The sequence below is a fragment of the Lithobates pipiens genome, unplaced genomic scaffold, assembly GCF_037356315.1.
Source record: "Lithobates pipiens isolate NorthernLeopardFrog02 unplaced genomic scaffold, aLitPip1_a1.2 Scaffold_28, whole genome shotgun sequence".
Classification (NCBI taxonomy): Eukaryota; Metazoa; Chordata; class Amphibia; order Anura; family Ranidae; genus Lithobates; species Lithobates pipiens.
Genome location: NW_027507789.1, coordinates 14,044,411 through 14,065,159, shown reverse-complemented (window position 1 = coordinate 14,065,159; position 20,749 = coordinate 14,044,411). Strand labels below are relative to the sequence as shown.

Here is a 20,749-nt window from a genome sequence, read left to right as displayed (position 1 = left end):
TGTGGACCGATAGCGGTCCTTACAGAACAGCAGACTGTACCGCACCCAAGCCTATGTACCGTAGCACCCTAGACAGACCAAGTTACCAGTCCTGATAAAGAGCTTTGTGGAACAAGTGAGTTGTGAATGATTAGCAGACTGCAGCAGAAGGGCAGCAGTCAAGTATAATATTCTTTCTATATTTGGAAGAAAGAATATTATACGTGTACAAGCCTATTACCGTACCACTGATACCAGTCCTGAAAAGAACCTTTGTGGAACTAATAGTAACAGCAAGTCTTTAAAATTATCCTCACTGCCTGACACACTGCTTCCTGCCTGTCCCTATACAAATTGGCAAAAAAGAGTAGGCTGGAACGATTAGCTGGAACAGCTCTTTTGTGGACCTGATAGTAACAGCTAATGATGATGATGATGATGATGATGAAGAAAGACTAATCTGGCTGAGCTGTCCCTAAAATAGCAGCATACAGCGCTCTGTCCCTTTATCTAAACTGACAAAAGAAACTCAGGCTGCTGACCTAACACCTATACCAGTCCTGAAAAGAACTTTTGTGTACCAAATAGCTAGCGTTTTCTCTGTCCCTACTCCACACAGGATCCTTTCCCTACAGTGACAGAAGAAAGAATGTAAAATGGCCACCGGATCGGGTGTATTTATAGGTTAGGGGGAATGTCCAAGTGTCCATGAGCTGTCATGTCTCAATTGGTTGTCCTGTAACACATGATAAACGTGTCACGAAAGGTTAAAGTTCTTGTATACATTAAACACGTAAGTCCGCCGGGGCGAACGACGGAAAAAGGCGTTCGAACCCGCGGACGGCGAAAGTCGGAAATTCGCCGCGAAACGACCGCCGGGCGAACCGTTCGGCCATCACTACCACCAAGTCATTAGTCTCACAATAAGCCCCCCCCCGAAGCTTAAAATTCCTTTTCTGCGCACGCCAGAATGGCTTGTTATGAGGAATGTGTCCATCCTATAAGACGCTTTATGCCGAGCTCCGCGTTCTAATTAACCATTAAGCAGCAGCGTGTCCCCATTGATGAGTCATGATCCTGCACCATGTGACACGTCCCCGTGGGGAGCCGTCAGAATGACGCGATGGGGGGGGGTCACATGACTTTTAATTATCTTCTTCATAGATGGCGTAGAGCTTCTACCCTGCGATGCCCCCCCCAGCTGTGTGACCGGTTGGAGTGGATATTGGAGGACATTGTAGCTTGAGGGGATTGTAGCACTTTCAGCAAAATTGGAAATTGTAGGGAACCTAGAACATATATCTAGGGATAATGATTCCGATCACACTGGGGTAACAAGCAGCGACGCACGCACATGCATTGCAAAACACCTTGCCAGAGGACATGCATTGCGTTGCTGAAAATGCCGCATGCGCAGTTTTTTTTTTTTTTTGCTGTGTTGTAGTTTGTTGGGCAGCCCCTTCAAATAAAAAAGGCTGCCCAACGCAGCACACGTCAACGCGTGACACGGCGCACATTATTGCACATACGTTGGTGCACTGCGGTGGACCAGACAGATTTGGACGGATCCTAAGGATCAGCAACATTTCCTTTTGCTGAAATTTTGGCAAAAAAAAAATCATGACGACTCAATGAAGGGGGCCCAGGCAAGGATACAGTAGGATCTCAACTGTTAGTTGCCAACATTTGTAAATAATGATGGGCATCTTAAAGGGTTTGTGAAAATTACGTGACCCGCCACGTCGCTTCACGGCATATGGCTTGTAGTGTTGCATACAACTTTCCCCCTTTGCTATGTTTTAGACATAATAGGGCCCTGGGGGTAACCTGAAGGGGGAGTGGGAGTTAAATAGGCCCTATCTTTGGTCTCAATGGTAGCAGTAATTACCCCTGCCCCCCCCCCCCCCCCAGTATTGGTCTCAGTGGGAGCAGTGATTAAACCCCCAGCATTGTTGTTAGTGGGATCCGCAATTGCCCCTCAGCACTGGTGTCAGTGGAAGCAATGGTTACCCCCCCCCCCACATTGGTGTCAGTGGGAGCTGTAATTAACCCTCCTATTAATGTTGTCAGGGGGAGCAGCAATTACCCCCAGCATTGGTGTCAGGGTGAGCAGTAATTACCCCCCAGCATTGGTGTCAGTGGGAACCATAGTAACTTACATCATTGGTGTAAGTAGCCACAATAAAAACTGCTGGCATTGGTGGTCAGTGGGAGCTCTAATTACCCCCCCCCCTCCCATTGTTGTCAGTTACCCCCAGCATTGCTCTCAGTGGGAGAAGTAATTACCTCCCCAGCATTGTTGTTAGTGGGATCCAGAATTGCCCCCCAGCATTGGTGTCAGTGGAAGCAATAATTACCCCCAACATTGGTGTTAGTGAGAGCTGTAACTACCCCCGATCAATGTTGTCACCACAATAAAAACTGCTCCCATTGGTGGTCAGTGGGAGCTGTAATTAACCCCCCCCCCCCAATCGTTATCAGTGGGAGTAGCAATACTCCCAGCATTGGTGTCAGTGGGAGCAGTAATTAGCCTCCAGCATTGATGTTAGTGGGAGTAATAGTAACTTACAGCATTGGTGTTAGTAGCCACAATAAAAACTGCTGGCAATAGAGGCTGGTGGAAGCGACATGTACCCCCATCTAGCATGGTCATTGGCAGTGCCCTCTGCATTGGTGTTCATTGTTTACCTACCTTAAAAATCTCTAATGATGCTACCTCTCTCTAGAGTGACAGACCCGGGAACTCAGCATAGGGATGGTGGGAACCCCTCATAATGGGCACAGCGGGTGTACAGACCCAGGAACTCGGCACAGGGATGGTGGAAACTTCTAATAATGGGCACATGAGCTGTACAGCTCTTTAAAAGAGCTAATAAATGTCCTGGGTGGCTTAACTTCAACATAAAAATGCATATAAAAGCAAAAGAAGAAGGCCTTCAAAAAATCCTGAGGGATCATCATCAGCATTCCAACTTTACAAAGAATGCAATAAGAAATGTAAGAGTGCAATCAGGGCAGCTAAGATAGAACACGAAAGGCATTTGGTGGAGGAGAGTAAAAAAAATCCCAAGAAATTCTTTAAGTATATAAATAGCAAGAAAGGGAGGGGCATATTGCCCCCAAAAAGAATGATGAAGGGATGGCAGGAACCCCTCATAATGGTCACAGCGGGTGTACAGACCCGTGAACTCAGCACAGGAAAGGTCAGAGCCCATAATAATGGGCACAGCAGGTGTATGGACCCGGCAACACAGCACAGGGATGGTGGGAACCCCTCATAATGGGCACAGCAGGTGTACAGACCTGAGAACTCAGCACAGGAAAGGTGGGAACCCCTCATAATGGGCACAGTGGGTGTACAGACCCGAGAACTCAGCACAGGGATGGTGGGAACCCTTCATAATGGGCACAGCAGGTGTACAGACCCGGGAACTCAGCACAGGGATGGTGGGAACCCTTCATAATGGGCACAGCAGGTGTACAGACCCAGGAACACAGCTCAGGGATGGTAGGAACCCCTCATAATGGGCGCAGCAGGTGTACAGACCCGGGAACTCGGCACAGGGATGGTGGGAACCCCTCAAAATGGGCACAGCAGGTATACAAACCCGGGAACTCAGCACAGGGATGGGGGGAACCCCTCATAATGGGCACAGCAGGTATACAGACCCGGGAACTCAGCACAGCGATGGAGGGAACCCCTCATAATGGGCACAGCAGGTATACAGACCCGGGAACTCAGCACAGGGATGGTGGGAACCCTTCATAATGGGCACAGCAGGTGTACAGACCCGGGAACTCAGCACAGCGATGGAGGGAACCCCTCGTAATGGGCACAGCGGGTGTACAGACCCGGGAACTCAGCACAGCGATGGAGGGAACCCCTCATAATGGGCACAGCGGGTGTACAGACCTGGGCACTCAGCACAGGGATGGTGGGAACCCCTCAAAATGGGCACAGCAGGCCTACAGATTTTGTTATATGAAGGTCTTCTGTTGGGTGAGTGATGTTCTTGCATTGAGCGATGTGTGCCAGGCAGCGGGGAGGAAGCAGTTAATGGCGGCACGCGGGGAGCTGCACTTGGCTGATTTCATTAAAACCAAACACAAATTATTATTGATCGCTTGAAGTAAATAAAGACATTAGCAATAATTGACGTTGTTAATATGTGCGCATTCTGGCTCTCCACTTCCAGAAGCAGCCCACGGGGACAAATAAATTAAATATGTTTCATGTTTTCAAGTGTGATCAGAGCTCGGGGAAGCATTAACCCCTCGGCTGCCGAGGTGCAGCTACCGCGCGGCAAAAAGAGCTTTCGGCGGCTCTGTGATCTTGTTTAAAGAGGAAGTAAACCCTGATGGGTTTACTTCCTCTTTTTTTCCCTGCAAAGGTAAAGCATAATGGACTACTATGCATCGCATAGTAGCTCATTATGTGTCACTTACCTGACACAGGAGCCAGCGAAGTCGCCGCTGTCCCCTGTAGTCCGCCGCATCCATCTTGCTGGTGGCGTCTCGCAGCTCCGCCGAATGACAGCGGCAAAGCCGCGATGACGTCACTCCCGCGCATGCGCACGGGAGTCGACAAATTAGGCAAATCCATTCTTGGACTTGCCACATTTAGTGCGCCTGCGCGCCGCTGTCTACGGCGCATGCGCCGTAGACAGCGGTGCCCATTTTCGGGCAAATATCTCCTAAACCATATAGATTTAGGAGATATTGCTTGGACCTACAGGTAAGCCTTAATCTAGGCTTACCGGTAGGTCAAAGTGGTTTGAAGGGGTTTACTTCCTCTTTAAGGGAAAGTGTTACATTGTCTCAGTGAGGTTTTCACATCTTTACAATTTATGGCTATTTTTTCTCCGCTCGTACTCTTTTCAGCATTCTTCCAGGCAGTTGCAATGAAAAAAAAAAAATGAATTACAGGGTAAGACCCCTTTCACACTGCGGCCGTTTTTCAGGCGCTACAGCGCTAAAAATAGCACCTGAAAAAAGCGGCTCCATTCACTCCAATGGAGGGCTTTCACGCTGGAGCGGTGCGCTGGCAGGGCGTCAGAAAAAGTTCTGCCAGCACCTTCTTTGGAGCGGTGAACTCACCACTCCTCCACCGCTGCTCCCTATTGCTGCAGCGGTGTTTTGGGGGTGGATTTAACCCCTTTTCGGCCATTAGCCGAAAAATCACCCCAAAACCACCCCACTTTGCGGCCGAATAGCGCCGCTAAAACTACGGTAAAGTGGCAGCGCTGCGATACCACCGCCAAAACGCTGCTCCGGCGGTGCTTTGCGGGGGATTTAACCCCTTTTTCGCCCACTAGCAGGGGGTAAAAATGAATCATAGTGTACCAACAGAAAAATGCCTCTCAGAATACCCAAGGGGCACAAGGGCCCAGAGTTTATACACCTTTAAATCAACTGGAATTGTTAGTTATAGTTACATGTAATCAAGTTAGATAATAAGGTAAGTAAAATATAACTGTATAGCTGTACTCTTCCAGTCGCCAAGGTCAACGTGTTTCGCCAATTTTAGGCTTATTCAGGACCCAGTGTATTAAGAGGCATCACTACATACAGTGCCTTGCGAAAGTATTCGGCCCCCTTGAACTTTTCAACCTTTTGCCACATTTCAGGCTTCAAACATAAAGATATAAATTTTTTTTTTTTTGTGAAGAATCACCAACAAGTGGGACACAATTGTGAAGTGGAACGAAATCTATTGGATTTTTGAAACTTTTTTAACTAATAAAAAAATGAAAAGTGGGGCGTGCAAAATTGTTCGGCCCCCTTGCGTTAATACTTTGTAGAGCCACCTTTTGCTGTGATTACAGCTGCAAGTCGCTTGGGGTATGTCTCTATCAGTTTTGCACATCGAGAGACTGAAATTCTTGCCCATTCTTCCTTGCAAAACAGCTGGAGCTCAGTGAGGTTGGATGGAGAGCGTTTGTGAACAGCAGTTTTCAGCTCTTTCCACAGATTCTCGAATGGATTCAGGTCTGGACTTTGACTTGGCCATTCTAACACCTGGATACGTTTATTTGTGAACCATTCCTTTGTAGATTTTGCTGTATGTTTGGGATCATTGTCTTGTTGGAAGATAAATCTCCGTCCCAGTTTCAGGTCTTTTGCAGACTCCAACAGGTTTTCATCCACAATGGTCCTGTATTTGGCTGCATCCATCTTCCCCTCAATTTTAACCATCTTCCCTGTCCCTGCTGAAGAAAAGCAGGCCCAAACCATGATGCTGCCACCACCATGTGTGACAGTGGGGATGGTGTGTTGAGGGTGATGAGCTGTGTTGCTTTTACGCCAAACATATCGTTTTGCATTGTGGGCAAAAAGTTGGATTTTGGTTTCATCTGACCAGAGCACCTTCTTCCACATGTTTGGTGTGTCTCCCAGGTGGCTTGTGGCAAACTTTAGACGAGACTTTTTATGGATATCTTTGAGAAATGGCTTTCTTCTTGCCACTCTTCCATAAAGGGCAGATTTGTGCAGTGTACGACTGATTGTTGTCCTATGGACAGACTCTCCCACCTCAGCTGTAGTTCTCTGCAGTTCATCCAGAGTGATCATGGGCCTCTTGGCTGCATCTCTGATCAGTCTTCTCCTTGTCTGAGCTGAAAGTTTAGAGGGACGGTCAGGTCTTGGTAGATTTGCAGTGGTCTGATACTCCTTCCATTTCAAAATGATCGCTTGCACAGTGCTCCTTGGGATGTTTAAAGCTTGGGAAATCTTTTTGTATCCAAATCCGGCTTTAAACTTCTCCACAACAGTATTACGGACCTGCCTGGTGTGTTCCTTGGTCTTCATGATGCTCTCTGCGCTTTCAATAGAACCCTGAGACTATCACAGAGCAGGTGCATTTATACAGAGACTTGATTACACACAGGTGGATTCTATTTATCACCATCAGTCATTTAGGACAACATTGGATCATTCAGAGATCCTCGCTGAACTTCTGGAGTGAGTTTGCTGCACTGAAAGTAAAGGGGCCGAATAATTTTGCACGCACCACTTTTCAGTTTTTTATTTGCTAAAAAAGTTTAAAATATCCAATAGATTTCGTTCCACTTCACAATTGTGTCCCACTTGTTGGTGATTCTTCACAAAAAATAAAAATTTTATATCTTTATGTTTGAAGCCTGAAATGTGGCAAAAGGTTGAAAAGTTCAAGGGGGCCGAATACTTTCGCAAGGCACTGTATAAGACATTATGACACAGTATTAATAAATAATATAGACATTTTACAATTAATAAAAAAATGTCTTATATGTTGTGATGATTCCTAATACACTGTGTCTGGAAGAAGCCGAAAATTGGCAAAACATGTTGACCTTGGCAACTGGAAGAGTAGTCTGTGTCTCTATAGATGATTTTCCTGCATTTCAATGTTGTCACCAGGACAAGAAGTGAATACAAATTATATCAATGGAGTCCCACACAGTAGTAAAAACCTGACAGGGGCCCTAACCAAGCTATGGAATAAAAAGTTCAGGCTGGATATATACTTTAAAGGGTCACTCCGGTCACATATCTAATGATGACATGAGACTAGGAGTACAGCCTGCTTAAAGTTTCAGTTTTTCATCTAGTTTGCTATATTGCACCATCCTACCCCCAGGGGCCGGGTTTCTATCACCGGAGTCTAAAAGCAGGAACACTTTGGCGCCCAAAGCATTGTCCTTCAGCTTCGTGATCGACCGCCAGCACCTGCTGATCAGCGAGGAGGAAGACAGGACAGAGCTTTGCCAATATGAACAATACGGAGCTCTGTTCTGTCAGCGGGGATGTGCTGGTTTTTGTTTCCTTGCAAAGCACATCCCTTAGTTAAAGCACCACACAGTACATATAAACACTGGCTAGGCACACATTTAATCCCCCCTAGATGCTTAACCCCTTCCCAGCCAGTATTATCAGTAAAGTGACAGTGTATATTTTTAGCACTGATCACTGTATTGGTGTCACTGGTTCCCACAGAGTGTCAGTTAGTGTCAGATCTCCCGCCATACTATCACAGTTCCACTATAAGTCGCTGATCGCTGCCATTACCAGTATAAAATGTAATAAATAAATAAATGAATAAAAATTCTAGTATATAAATCATCAATTGTAGATGCTATAACATTCGCACAAACCAATCAATATACGCTTAATTGGGCCTTTGTTTTTACCAAAGACATGTAGCAGAATACATATTGGCCTAAATTTGTGAAGAAATTCGATTTTTTTATTTTATTTATTTTTTTTAGATACGATTTATAGCAGAAAGTAAAATATATTGTTGTTTTTTTTCAAAATGTTTTTTTTTTGTTTATGGCACACAAAAGAAAAAAAAGCAGAGGTGATCAAATACTACCAAATGAAAGCTCAATTTGTGGGGGAAAAAAAACGATATAAATCTAAATCTAAATTCATTTATGTACAGTGTTGCATGACAGCGCAATTGGCAGTTAAAATAACGCAGTGCCAAAAAGCAAAAAATGACCTGGTCATGAGGGGGGTAAATCTTCCAGAGGGCAAGTAGTTAAGGTGTTGGAGGACTGCTGAGACCTGACGTGTGGAATTTTTCCTCCTACAGTATGTTGGGCCAATTATCTTTTAAGAAGTTGAATTGTCTCCCCAATGTACAGGTCCATGCATTCCTCTTCATACAGGTCCATGCATTCCTCTTCATACTACACTACATTAGACTACACTACACTATAATACATTAGACTACACGACACGACACTACATTACATTAGACTACACTACACTACACTACATTACATTAGACTACACTACACTACACTACATTACATTAGACTACACTACACTATAATACATTAGACTACACAACACTACATTACATTAGACTACACAACACTACATTACATTAGACTACACTAAATTAAACTATACTACACTACTCTGTAAGCTTCCTGTATACTCCCTGTTCACTCTGTTTGTCTCCTGTATACACCCTGTTCACTCTGTGTGTTTCCTGTATACTCCTTGTTCACTCTATGTGTTTCTTGTATACTCCCTGTTCACTCTGTGTGTGTCTCCCATATACTTCCTGTTCGTTCTCTGTATACTCCTTGTGAGTTTTCTGTATACTCCCTCTTCACTCTCTGTATGTTTCCTGTATACTCTCTGTTCACTCTCTATGTGTCTCCTGTATACTCCCTGTTTACTCTCTGTGTGTTCATTCTATCTGTGTCTCCTGTATACTCCCTGTCCACTCTTTGTCTGATCTGTATACTGACCTGTATACTCCTTGTTCACTCTCTGTGTGACTCCTGTATACTCCCCGTTCACTCTCTGTGTGACTCTTGTATACTCCCTGTTCTCTCTCTGTGAGTTTCCTGTATACTCCCTGTTCATTCTCTGCTTGACTCCTGTAAACTCCCTGTTCACTCTCTGCGAGTTTCCTGTATACTCCCTGTTCATTTTCTGTGTGTTTTCTGTATACTACCCGTTCACTCTCTATGTGTCTCCTGTATACTCCCTGTTCACTCTCTGTCTGATCTGTATACTCCCTGTTCACGCTCTTTGAGCTTGCTGTATAGTCCCTGTTCACTCTCTGTGTGTCTCCTGTATACTCCCTGTTCACTCTCTGTCTGATCTGTATACTCCCTGTTCACTCTATTTGAGCTTGCTGTATACTCCCTGTTCACTCTCTCTGTGTCTCCTGTCTACTCCCTGATCACTCTCTTTGAGCTTGCTGTATACTCCCTGTTCACTCTCTCTGTGTCTCCTGTATACTCCCTGTTCACTCTGTGTCTTATCTGTATACTCCCTGTTCACTCTGTGTCTGATCTGTATACTCCCTGTTCACTCTGTGTCTGATCTGTATACCCCCTGTTCAGTTGCTGTCTGATCTGTATATTCCCTGTTCAGTCTATGTCTGATCGGTATACTCCCTGTTCAGTCTCTGTCTGATCTGTATACTCCCTGTTCACTCTGTGTCTGATCTATATACTCCCTGTTCACTCTGTGTCTGATATATATACTCCCTGTTCAGTCTCTGTCTGATCTGTATATTCCCTGTTCACTTTGTGTCTGATCTATATACTCCCTGTTCACTTTGTGTCTGATCTATATACTCCCTGTTCACTCTGTGTCTGATCTGTATACTCCCTGTTCACTCTGTGTCTGATCTGTATACTCCCTGTTCACTCTGTGTCTGATCGGTATACTCCCTGTTCAGTCTCTGTCTGATCTGTATACTCCCTGTTCACTCTGTGTCTGATCTATATACTCCCTGTTCACTCTGTGTCTGATCTGTATACTCCATGTTCACTCTCTGTCTGATCTATATACTCATTGATTGATATAATGAAAAGATAATGTTTGCCATTCAGTGCCTATGTCAGGCACATAGGTGAGGAATTCAGCGATCTTTCTGTTCGGAGACAATCTCGCCTTCCCCGATGTTCCGCAGTGCGTTCCATGAACATGGACGGGGAACCAGATAGTCCTCTGGTGACACACAGAGCTCGTTATATATGACCTCATTACATCTCCAGCACACGGTGATAATGTCGGGTCGCATATCTTAGAGAATCGACGTTCCGTGAAATTTTATACTCGCAGACGATATTGCTGACACAGCGATCACCACCCCGAGGAGCCGGCGCTGTACACAGTGCTGAGGAATCCTCAGAGGAGCTCACAGATGGATCCTTCTTGTTTTATTTCAGGGGTGATCGCATCTCAATGTCGGTGTATAGAACGCCAATCATCAGAACCATTGGAGGGGGAGGGGGTATATATATATATATATGCACCTCTCTATATACAGGGCAGAAGGAGAGCAAAGAGAGCGACTGAAGGGCTGGGAGGAATTATAGGAAACATCCTGGAATTGGGCATTAGGGCCAGAAATTCAGTTTATTATTAATCATTTTATTAGAGAAGAGAGAGAAGCAGAGAAAGTGAAGTAGAGAGAGAAATGAGAGAGAGAGAGAGAGAGAGAGAGAGAGAGAAAGAGAGAGAAATGAGAGAGAGAGACAGAGAGAGAGAAAGGAGAGTGAAAAAAGGGGAAAGAGAGAGAGAGAAGGAGAGAGAGAGAGAGGGAGAGAGAGAGAGAGAGAAATGAGAGTGAAAAAAGGGGAAAGAGAGAGAGAGAAAAGGGGAGAAAGAACAAGAGGGGGGGAGAGAAAAGGAGAGAGAGAAGAGGGGGGTGGGAGAGAGAGAGAGAAATTAGAGTAGAGGGAGTGAGGGAGAGGAATAAAAATGAGAGAAAGAGAGAGAGAGAGAGAGAAAGAAAAGAGAGCGAAAAAGGAGAGAGCGAGGGGGGTGAGAGAGAAGAGAGAGAGAAAGGGGGGGGGAGGAGAGAGAGAGAAAAAGGAGAGAGAGAAAAAAGGGGAGAGGAGAGAGAGAGAAGAGGGAGAGAGAGAGAAAAGAGAGAGAAAAGGGAGAGAGAGGGAGAGAGAAAAGAGAGGGAGAGAGAAAAAAGGGAGAGAGAGAGAAAAGGGAGAGAGAGAAAAGGGGAGAGGGAGAAAAGGGGGGAGAGAAAAAGGAGAGAGAAAAAGTAGACAGAGCAAGGGGGGGGTGAGAGAAGAGAGAGAAAAAAAGGGGGAGAGAGAGGAAAGAGAGGGAAAAGGGAGAGAGAAAAAAGGGGAGAGGAGAGAGAGAAAAGGGGGAGAGAAAAAAGGGGGGGGAGGGAGAAAGAGAAAAAGGAGAGAAAGGGGGAGGGAGAAAGAGGAAAAGGAAAGAGAAAGGGGGAGAGAGAGAAAAGGGGTGAGGGGGGAGAAAAGGGAGAGAGAGGCAAAAAGGGAGGCAGAGTGAGAAAAAGAGAGTGAGAGAGAAAAGGTGATGAAATGGTATTCTTTCTGCTAATTTTACATACAAGTGAGCTAATAATAAGCCTTACCTGTAGGTAAAACAAATATTTTACAAGCAACAGCCGCTGATGTCACTGGCAAATGCGCTTTTAAGGGATGGCATACTTATGCTGTACCCTCAGAGTTCTGTGCCAAGGCCATGACTCCCGCAAACATGCATGGGAGTGACGTCATCATGGCTTGGCCATTCAAGTGGCCAAACCACTTGAGGAAGAGGAAGAGTAAGAAAGTGAGAGAGTATGAGTTAAAGTGTTACTAAACCCATGGGCCTGCATTCACTATAGCTGCTCTCCCCAGGACCCTGCATTCACTATATCTGGTCTCCCCAGGACCCTGCATTCACTATATCTGGTCTCCCAGGGAGCCTGTATTCACTATATCTGGTCTCCCAGGGAGCCTGTATTCACTATATCTGGTCTCCCAGGGAGCCTGTATTCACTATATCTGGTCTCCCAGGGAGCCTGTATTCACTATATCTGGTCTCCCAGGACTCTGCATTTACTATATCTGGTCTACTCAGGACCCTGCATTCACTATATCTGCTCTCCCCAGGAGCCTGCATTCACTAAATCTGGTCTCCCCAGGAGCCTGCATTCACTATATCTGCTCTCCCCAGGAGCCTGTATTCACTATATCTGGTCTCCCCAGGACTCTGCATTCACTATATCTGCTCTCCCACAGTACACAGAACATGTCAATTTTTTTGTAAATATAAACTGCTAAATACCTTTTTTCATGAGCAGTATATAGCAGTCTTCTATCAGTGTCTGTTAAAGCTTGTAGGAGGAGTTTTCATTCTCCTACAATTGTCCTATGAGAATACAGGACCCCTGACCCTCTGTCTGGACAGTGCTGATTGGCCCTGTGCTGATCACATGCACCCTCCCAAGAAAAAAACCTCTCTAGTAATACACACCAAACTGAGAATGTGCAAAGTCCCCCAAGGCTCTGTACTACTAGAAGATAGATTGGGGACAGTGGAAGAAGGGGACGATCAGAGAAAGAAGCAACAGCCTTTTTACACAATGCAGAGGATTAACCCCTCATGTTCCACAGTGAGTGTAACAAGCACGCTTTACTGCATATACAGACTGATTTTACTGTTGTGGGTTTAGTAACACTTTAGGCCCAGTCCACATTAGTGCGGTGCTGGAACCACATGCGATTTGAACAAGAATTACACCTCATTCCCGTTGAAACCACATGCGATTCTGCGGCAGTGCGATTTGAGCCATTTATTCTGTTTGTCTCATATCTCACCGCATTTGCACTAAACTTGCGCAGGACCCTTTTTTTTGTCCGCGCTAGAATCGGATCCTATTCTGCAAATCGCACAGCGCTTTGTAATCCAATTTCGGGGTGTCGTTAACTTAACATTAACACTCCACAATCGGTTTGCATGAACGGGTTTGCGATTTTGATGCGCCAATTCACTGTGAATTCGCACCGCATCTAATGTGAACCAGGCCTTAAAGAGAGATAGGGAGAGAAAGAGAAAAAAAGAGAGGAGTTAAGGAGAGAGAAAGAGAAAAGGAGGAGAGATAGAAAATAAGATAATGAAAAGGGAGAGAGAAAAGGGAAATCTATCTATCTATCTATCTATCTATCTATCTATCTATCTATCTATCTATCTATCTATCTATCTATCTATCCATCTATTGTATATATAGTATCTATCTATCAATTGTATCTATTTATCGTATTTATCTATCTATCTATTGTATCTATCAATTAAATCTATCTATCTATATATCATATCTATCTATCTATCTATCTATCTATCTATCTATCTATCTATCTATCTATCTATCTATCTATCTATCTATTTATCGTATTTATCTATCTATCTATTGTATCTATCAATTATATCTATCTATATATCATATCTTTCTATCTATTGTAACTATCTATCTATCTATCCATCCATCCATTGTATATATCGTATCTATCTATCAATTGTATCTATCAATTGTATCTATCAATTAAATCTATCTATCTATCTATCATATCTATCTATCTATTGTATCTTTCTATCTATCTATTGATCAAATCTATCTATCATATCTATCTATCTATCTATCTATCTATCTATCTATCTATCTATCTATCTATCTATCTATCTATCTATCTATCTATCTATCTATCTTTCTATCTATTGTATCTATCTATCCATCTATCTATCCATCTATTGTATATATCGTATCTATCTATCAATTGTATCTATTTATCGTATTTATCTATCTATCTATTGTATCTATCAATTAAATCTATCTTTCTATATATCATATCTATCTATCGTATCTATCTATCTATTGTATCTTTCTATCTATCTATCGATCAAATCTATCTATCATATCTATCTATCTATCTATCGTATCTATCTATTTATCGTATTTATCTATCTATCTATTGTATCTATCAATTATATCTATCTATATATCATATCTTTCTACCTATTGTATCTATCTATCTATCTATCTATCTATCTATCTATCTATCTATCCATCTATTGTATATATCGTATCTATCTATCAATTGTATATATCTATTTATCGTATTTATCTATTTATCTATTGTATCTATCAATTAAATCTATCTATCTATATATCATATCTATCTATCTATCTATTGTATCTTTCTATCTATCTATTGATCAAATCTATCTATCGTATCTATCTATTTATCGTATTTATCTATTTATCTATATATCATATCTTTCTATCTATTGTATCTATCTATCTATCTATCTATCTATCTATCTATCTATCTATCTATCTATCTATCTATTTCATCCTTTATCTTTCTTTCTCTTGCACTCTCTTCTATGTATCTAATCTATTTATGGCTCCATACATCTCTGGATATCACATCGCTCCTCTATGGCACACATGATCCTGCAGCTCTCCAATGCCATCCTTGCTGTGGGTCCCATTGTGCCTCTCCATGGTATATGTTACATATTTCTGTATCCGGATGGAATGAGATCACGGAAATGAAATATCAGGAAAATTCGATGTGAAAACCCAACCACAGTGCAGGAAAGTCAATGGCCGGTGCCAGCGATGGGTCACTCCACTCCTACCCGATATTTCAGTTTTATTAGACACCTCTAAGCGCCTTCTTCTCCTGTATCTCCCACATGAACTCTGTCGGAGGGACCTCCCACCCCCTTCCCTCCCTCTCTGGGTCTCTTTGCTCTCTGCTCCGTTTTTGGAGTCTCACTCCTTCTGCTTCATTCTCTGTAAAAGACATATTTAAAGACAAATGCAATATGAAACCTACAACCCCTTCCTGGTTATGGCTGCTGAAGGTGGGCAGAGCTGAGAACTCAGGTGCAGAGATGTCACCCCTGTAGTCTGGTGGGGGGGGGAGGGTGACCCAACTCGTCAACCTCCGCCAAAAAAATCTGAAATATCAGTTTTAAATGGTTCAAAAACGTACAATAGACCTAAACGGTTGCTGATCTCTCCTAACGCTGCTGTCATGCCAGTCCGTTGGCTTCGATACTTGAAGGGAGTCTGCGTTTTATTTGGGTAGATGGAGATCAGCACCCTGCCCCCCCCCCCCCCCGACCAGTTAACTTTAATCACCTAACATTATCAGACGGGGGTCCCTTCTACCAACCTGACGAAGACTGCTGCGGTCTTTCAGCCGCACTGCGCACATGGCTCAGCGATCGCTGTAATGTTTATGGCTAAAAAGCGAACGATTGCCAATATCCTTCAGATTACCCAACACACTGGGAGATGCTCTGGTTTAATACCCTGAGCCGCGCGTCAAATGTTTTTGCGAGTAGCGCGCCAATTCTTGTCCAACAATTAGGCGCGCGTCGGGCTATCGGGAACAACCCTTACATTATTCTCATCGACTGCAAATTTTTCGAGCCTGCCTTAGATCGAGGGGTAAAGCGGGCAAAGACCAACAAAAAAAACGAACGCTTATTCGCCAAGGCAGCAACCCATCGCCGCCAAGGCGGCGCAATCTCCGGGTCCCACAGACCTTGCCGGTGAATTGTAAAAAAATTTTGGTCGATTTGGCTGATTTGTAAATCGGTTGTCTCGACGCCAAGCGGTGGGTTTGCCGACCTCGGCGCAGTATTTTGGCGCAGTATTTTTCCGGTAATCCTGCGGAGATGAGAGGAAAAAAAAAACGGTACCGGAAGATGGAGCTTACCTCTTGCAGTCCTGCCCGGTGTCACATCGTTGGGTGCCAGTTCTGGAGGAGGACTGCGAGCCGAGCATTTCCAAGGATACTGCCAGAGCAGGCGAGATGTGAAGGAGAGCCAGGAGCAGGAGGGGACGGAGTGCCTGACGAGGGAGGTGTGCCGCTTATCTCTCTGCATATGTATGGGCGCAGTGCACGCTCCATAGAGATCTGATAATCCCCCCTCACCGGGGGAAAGGGGGCGCCACAAACAGGATATTGGGAAATCCCAATCTTTCTCCTACTCTATATTGATAACAAGGAGGCAAACGTAGCCCAACATCCAGAAAACAGTCCTACTGAAGCAGCAGCAAGTTCTGCATAGTCAGCACCTTTAATGGCCCCTGAGCACAAGAGCTCACAATCTAATACCCCCCGACAGGAGCTCTAAAATCACAATCGTTTCTCAAAGAAGCCTAATGAAGTAGATGCAACCCAATCACCTAAATCTCATGGAAGCTTTAGCCCCCTGTTCACACTGATGTGACTTGTCATGTGATTTGACAGGTCCAAATCGCATGGCAAGTCTCACCCTATTGCCTGCAAATGGAACTGTTCAAGAGACTCTGACTTATAAAATAAAATAAAAAAAAGTTCCTGCACTATTTGTTTGCAATTTCAGGTGCGACTTGCATAGACATCTATGCATGAAGTCACACAGATATCAGCCAAGTCACACCTGAGGTCGCACTGACCTGCGATTTTTAAAAGTGAAGTCGCACCATTTCCAAAACCACAGGTTGCTGCAGCAGCCACCGTGGAGGATACTTCGCCTCTCCCCTATCCATTTCCTGAATCTGGATACTCAAAGTGACTTTAAAACAGCAAGATGATAGTGAAGTATTCCTAAAAAAGGGGCACTCAATCAGTCATGACATAAGCCCGGTCCCCTATGTAGGACCATTATTGGACAAGTTTTAATAGGAACTGATCTATTCTTTACAGAAGGTTGCGATTGGTGGTGGTGTCTATTATTATTGTTCAATAATGTCTTACGTGTAAAGTACAGAGCTTGACTGTAGTTGTCTACCTGATGAAGCAGGCACGGACACGTGAAACGTGTTGAAGTTACATCAAGCAATCCATTGCCCAAGTCTGGTAGAATGATGATGAGTGATGATATATGATACAATCCCATGTAACTTGTAATGTTGACATGTACAGTGCCTTGCAATTGATTAGTATATTTTTTGTTTATTTTTTATTATAAGCTGTATATGTAATTTCATTTTTTTAATTTATTTATTTTGTCTTTTTTATGCAAAATTTAATTTCAATTTTTTTAATATATTTTATTTTTAAATTGTAATTGATTATAAGATTTTTTTCTTCATTTTTTTTTTTAAAAGCTGTATGTGTGATTTCATATTTTTTTATCTAATTAATTCATTTTGTCTTTTTTATGCAAATTTTAATTGCAATTTTTTAAATATTTTTAATTAACCCTAACCGGAAACCCTAAGCCTAACTTGTTCTTCAAGGGGAAAACCCTAACCATAACCCCCTAACCATAATGGGAAACCCTAACCCTAACTCCTATCAGCAAAACCTAATCCTAACCTGTTCTTCAAGGGGAAAACCCTAGCCCTTAACCCTAACCAGAAACCATAACCCTAACTTGTTCTTCAAGGGGAAAACCCTAACCATAACCCTCTAACCCTAACTGGAAACCCTAACCCTAACTTCTTCTTCAAGGGGAAAACTCTAACCCCTAACCGAAAACCCTACCCCTAACTTGTTCTTCAAGGAGAAAACCCTAACCCAAACCATAACCCCCTAACCCTAATGGGAAACCCTAACCGGGAAACCCTAACTTGTTCTTCAAGGGGAAAACCCTAACCATAACCCCCTAACCCTAATGGGAAACCTTAACCCTAACCAGAAACCCTAACTTGTTCTTCAAGGGGAAAACCTTAACCGGAAACACTAACCCTAACTTGTTCTTCGAGGGGAAACCCCTAACCATAACCCCCTAACCCTAACCGGAAACCCTCACTTGTTCTTCAAGGGGAAAACCCTAACCCCTAACCCTAACCGGAAACCCTAACCCTAACTTGTTCTTCAAGGGGAAAACCCTAACCATAACCCCCTAACACTAATGGGAAACCTTATCCCTAACCAGAAACCCTAACTTGTTCTTCAAGGGGAAAACCCTAACCGGAAACCCTAACCCTAACTTGTTCTTCGAGGGGAAAACCCTAACCATAACCCCCTAACCCTAACCGGAAACCCTAACTTGTTCTTCAAGGGGAAAACCCTAACCATAACCCCCTAACCCTAATGGGAAACCTTAACCCTAACCAGAAACCCTAACTTGTTCTTCAAGGGGAAAACCTTAACCGGAAACACTAACCCTAACTTGTTCTTCGAGGGGAAACCCCTAACCATAACCCCCTAACCCTAACCGGAAACCCTCACTTGTTCTTCAAGGGGAAAACCCTAACCCCTAACCCTAACCGGAAACCCTAACCCTAACTTGTTCTTCAAGGGGAAAACCCTAACCCAAACTATAACCCCCTAACCCTAATGGAAAATCCTAATCCTAACCCTAACCGGAAACCCTAAATTATTATTTTTTTATTGTGAAGCAAACATATACAGTGCCTTGCAAAAGTATTCACCCCCTTGGCATTTTTCCTGTTTTGTTGCCTCACTAAATCTGGAATTAACATGGATTGTTTGAGGATTTGCATCATTTCATTTACAGACCACGACTTTGAAGATTTTTTTTTATTACCGTATTATTATTGTGAAGCAAACAACAAATAGGACAAAATAACAAAAAAAGTAAATGTGCATAACTATTCACCCCCCTAAAGTCAGTACTTTGTAGAGTCACCTTTTGCGGCTATCACAGCTCCAAGTCACTTTGGATAAGTCTCTATGAGTCTCCCCACATCTCACCACTGGGATTTTTGCCCCATTCCTCCTCCTTCTTGCAAAACTGCTCCAGCTCTTTAAAGCTGGATGGTTTGCGCTTGTGAACAGCAATCTTTATGTCTGACCACAGACTTTCTATTGAGTTGAGGTCTGGGCTTTGACTAGGCCATTCCAACACATTTACATGTTTCCACCTTAAACCACTCAAGTGTTGCTTTAGCAGTGTGTTTGGGGTCATTGTCCTGCTGGAAGGTGAACCTCCGTCCTATCCTCAAATCACATACAGGTTTTGCTCAGGAATATCCCTGTATTTAGCACCATCCATCCTTCCCTCAACTCTGACCAGTTTCCCAGTCCAGACTGCTGAAAAACATCCCCACAGCAAGATGCTGCCACCACCATGTTTCACAGTGGGGATGGTGTTCTTTGGGTGATGTGATGCGTTGGGTTTGTGCCAGACATAACTTTTTCCTTGATGGCCAAAAAGTTAAATTTTAGTCTCATCAGACCAGAGCACCTTCCTCCATACATTTTTGGAGTCTCCCACATGCCTTTTCCCAAACTCAAAATGTGCCATTTTGTTTTTTTGCTGAAAGTAATGTCTTTCTTCTGGTCACTCTGCCATAAAGCCCAACTCTATGGAGCGTACGGCTTATTGTCATCCTATGTACAGATACTCCAGTCTCTGCTGTAGAACTCTGCAGCTCCTCCAGGGTCACCTTAGGTCTCTGTGCCGCCTCTCTGATTAATGCCCTCCTTGCCCGCTCCGTGAGTTTTGGTGTGCGGCCATCTCTTGGCAGGTTTGCTGTTGTGCCATGTTCTTTCCATTTGGTTATGATAGATTTGATGGCGCTCCTAGGGATCATCAAAGATTTGGATATTTTTTCTTATAACCCAACCCTGACTTGTACTTCTCAGCAACATTGTCCCTTACTTGTTTGGAGAGTTCCTTGGTCTTCATGGCAGTGTTTGGTTAGTGGTGCCTCTTGCTTAGGTGTTGCAGCCTCTGGGGCCTTTTATAAAGGTGTGTCTATGTAATGACAGATCAGGTGACACTTGGATTGCACATAGGTGGACATCACTAATCATGTGACTTCTGAAGGTAATTGGTGGCACCAGAGCTTTTTATGGGCTTCATAACAGAGGTTGGTGAATATATACGCACATGCCAATTATCAGTTTTTTATTTCTGAAAAATAGTTTTATGTTTATTTTTTTTCTAATTTTACTTCACCAACTTAGAGTATTGTGCTCTGACCCGTCACATATAATTCAGATTTTAAAAAAAGCATTGAACTAAAGGCTGTAATGTAACAAAATAGGTAAAAAGCCAAGGGGGTGAATACTTTTGCAAGGAACTGTAGTTCTTATTAAATGTCATGTATATTTTTTAACATTTGTCGAATAAAATATTGACTTTTTATACATATGTGGTACCTTTAAAGTCCTCTATTCTTTAGCTAGGGTTGACAGCATGAGGAGAAAAAAAAAAGCCGAACACCGGCGGCTGTGAGAGGGACATCAGTTCCGATTACGGCGAGCTGCCGTCAGTTCCTCAGTGCCCACCTGTGCCCCCTGCCAGTGTCACCTAGCAGTTGACAACAGTGTCACCTATCAGTGCTCACCAGTGCCACCCATCAGTGCACCCAGTGTGTCCCATCAGTGCCCACAGTGCCATTTATCAGTGCCCACAGTGCCACCTATCAGTGCCCACAATCAGTGCCTCAACAACAGTGCTGCACATCAGTGTCACCTACCAGTGCCCATCAGTGCCACCTTTCAGTGCCCATCAGTGCCATCTATCAGTGGTACCTATCAGAGCCCATCAGTGCCACCCATCAGGGCCCATCAGTGCAATC

At 43.8% G+C, this 20,749-nt stretch overlaps 1 protein-coding gene across 2 annotated transcripts in view; it reads right to left on the bottom strand.

Annotated features, from left to right (window-relative positions):
* GPR142 (G protein-coupled receptor 142) overlaps positions 1-16,157 on the bottom strand; it is a 52,933-nt gene extending 36,776 nt beyond the window's left edge. Inside the window, exon 1 of one of the 2 annotated variants that reach the window (XM_077458702.1) lies at positions 15,981-16,157. The gene's annotated coding sequence lies outside the window, so the exon portion shown is untranslated. The remainder of the gene's footprint in view (positions 1-15,980) is intronic. The other variant, XM_077458700.1, reaches the window with a different exon arrangement.
* Positions 16,158-20,749: the final 4,592 nt, after the last annotated feature.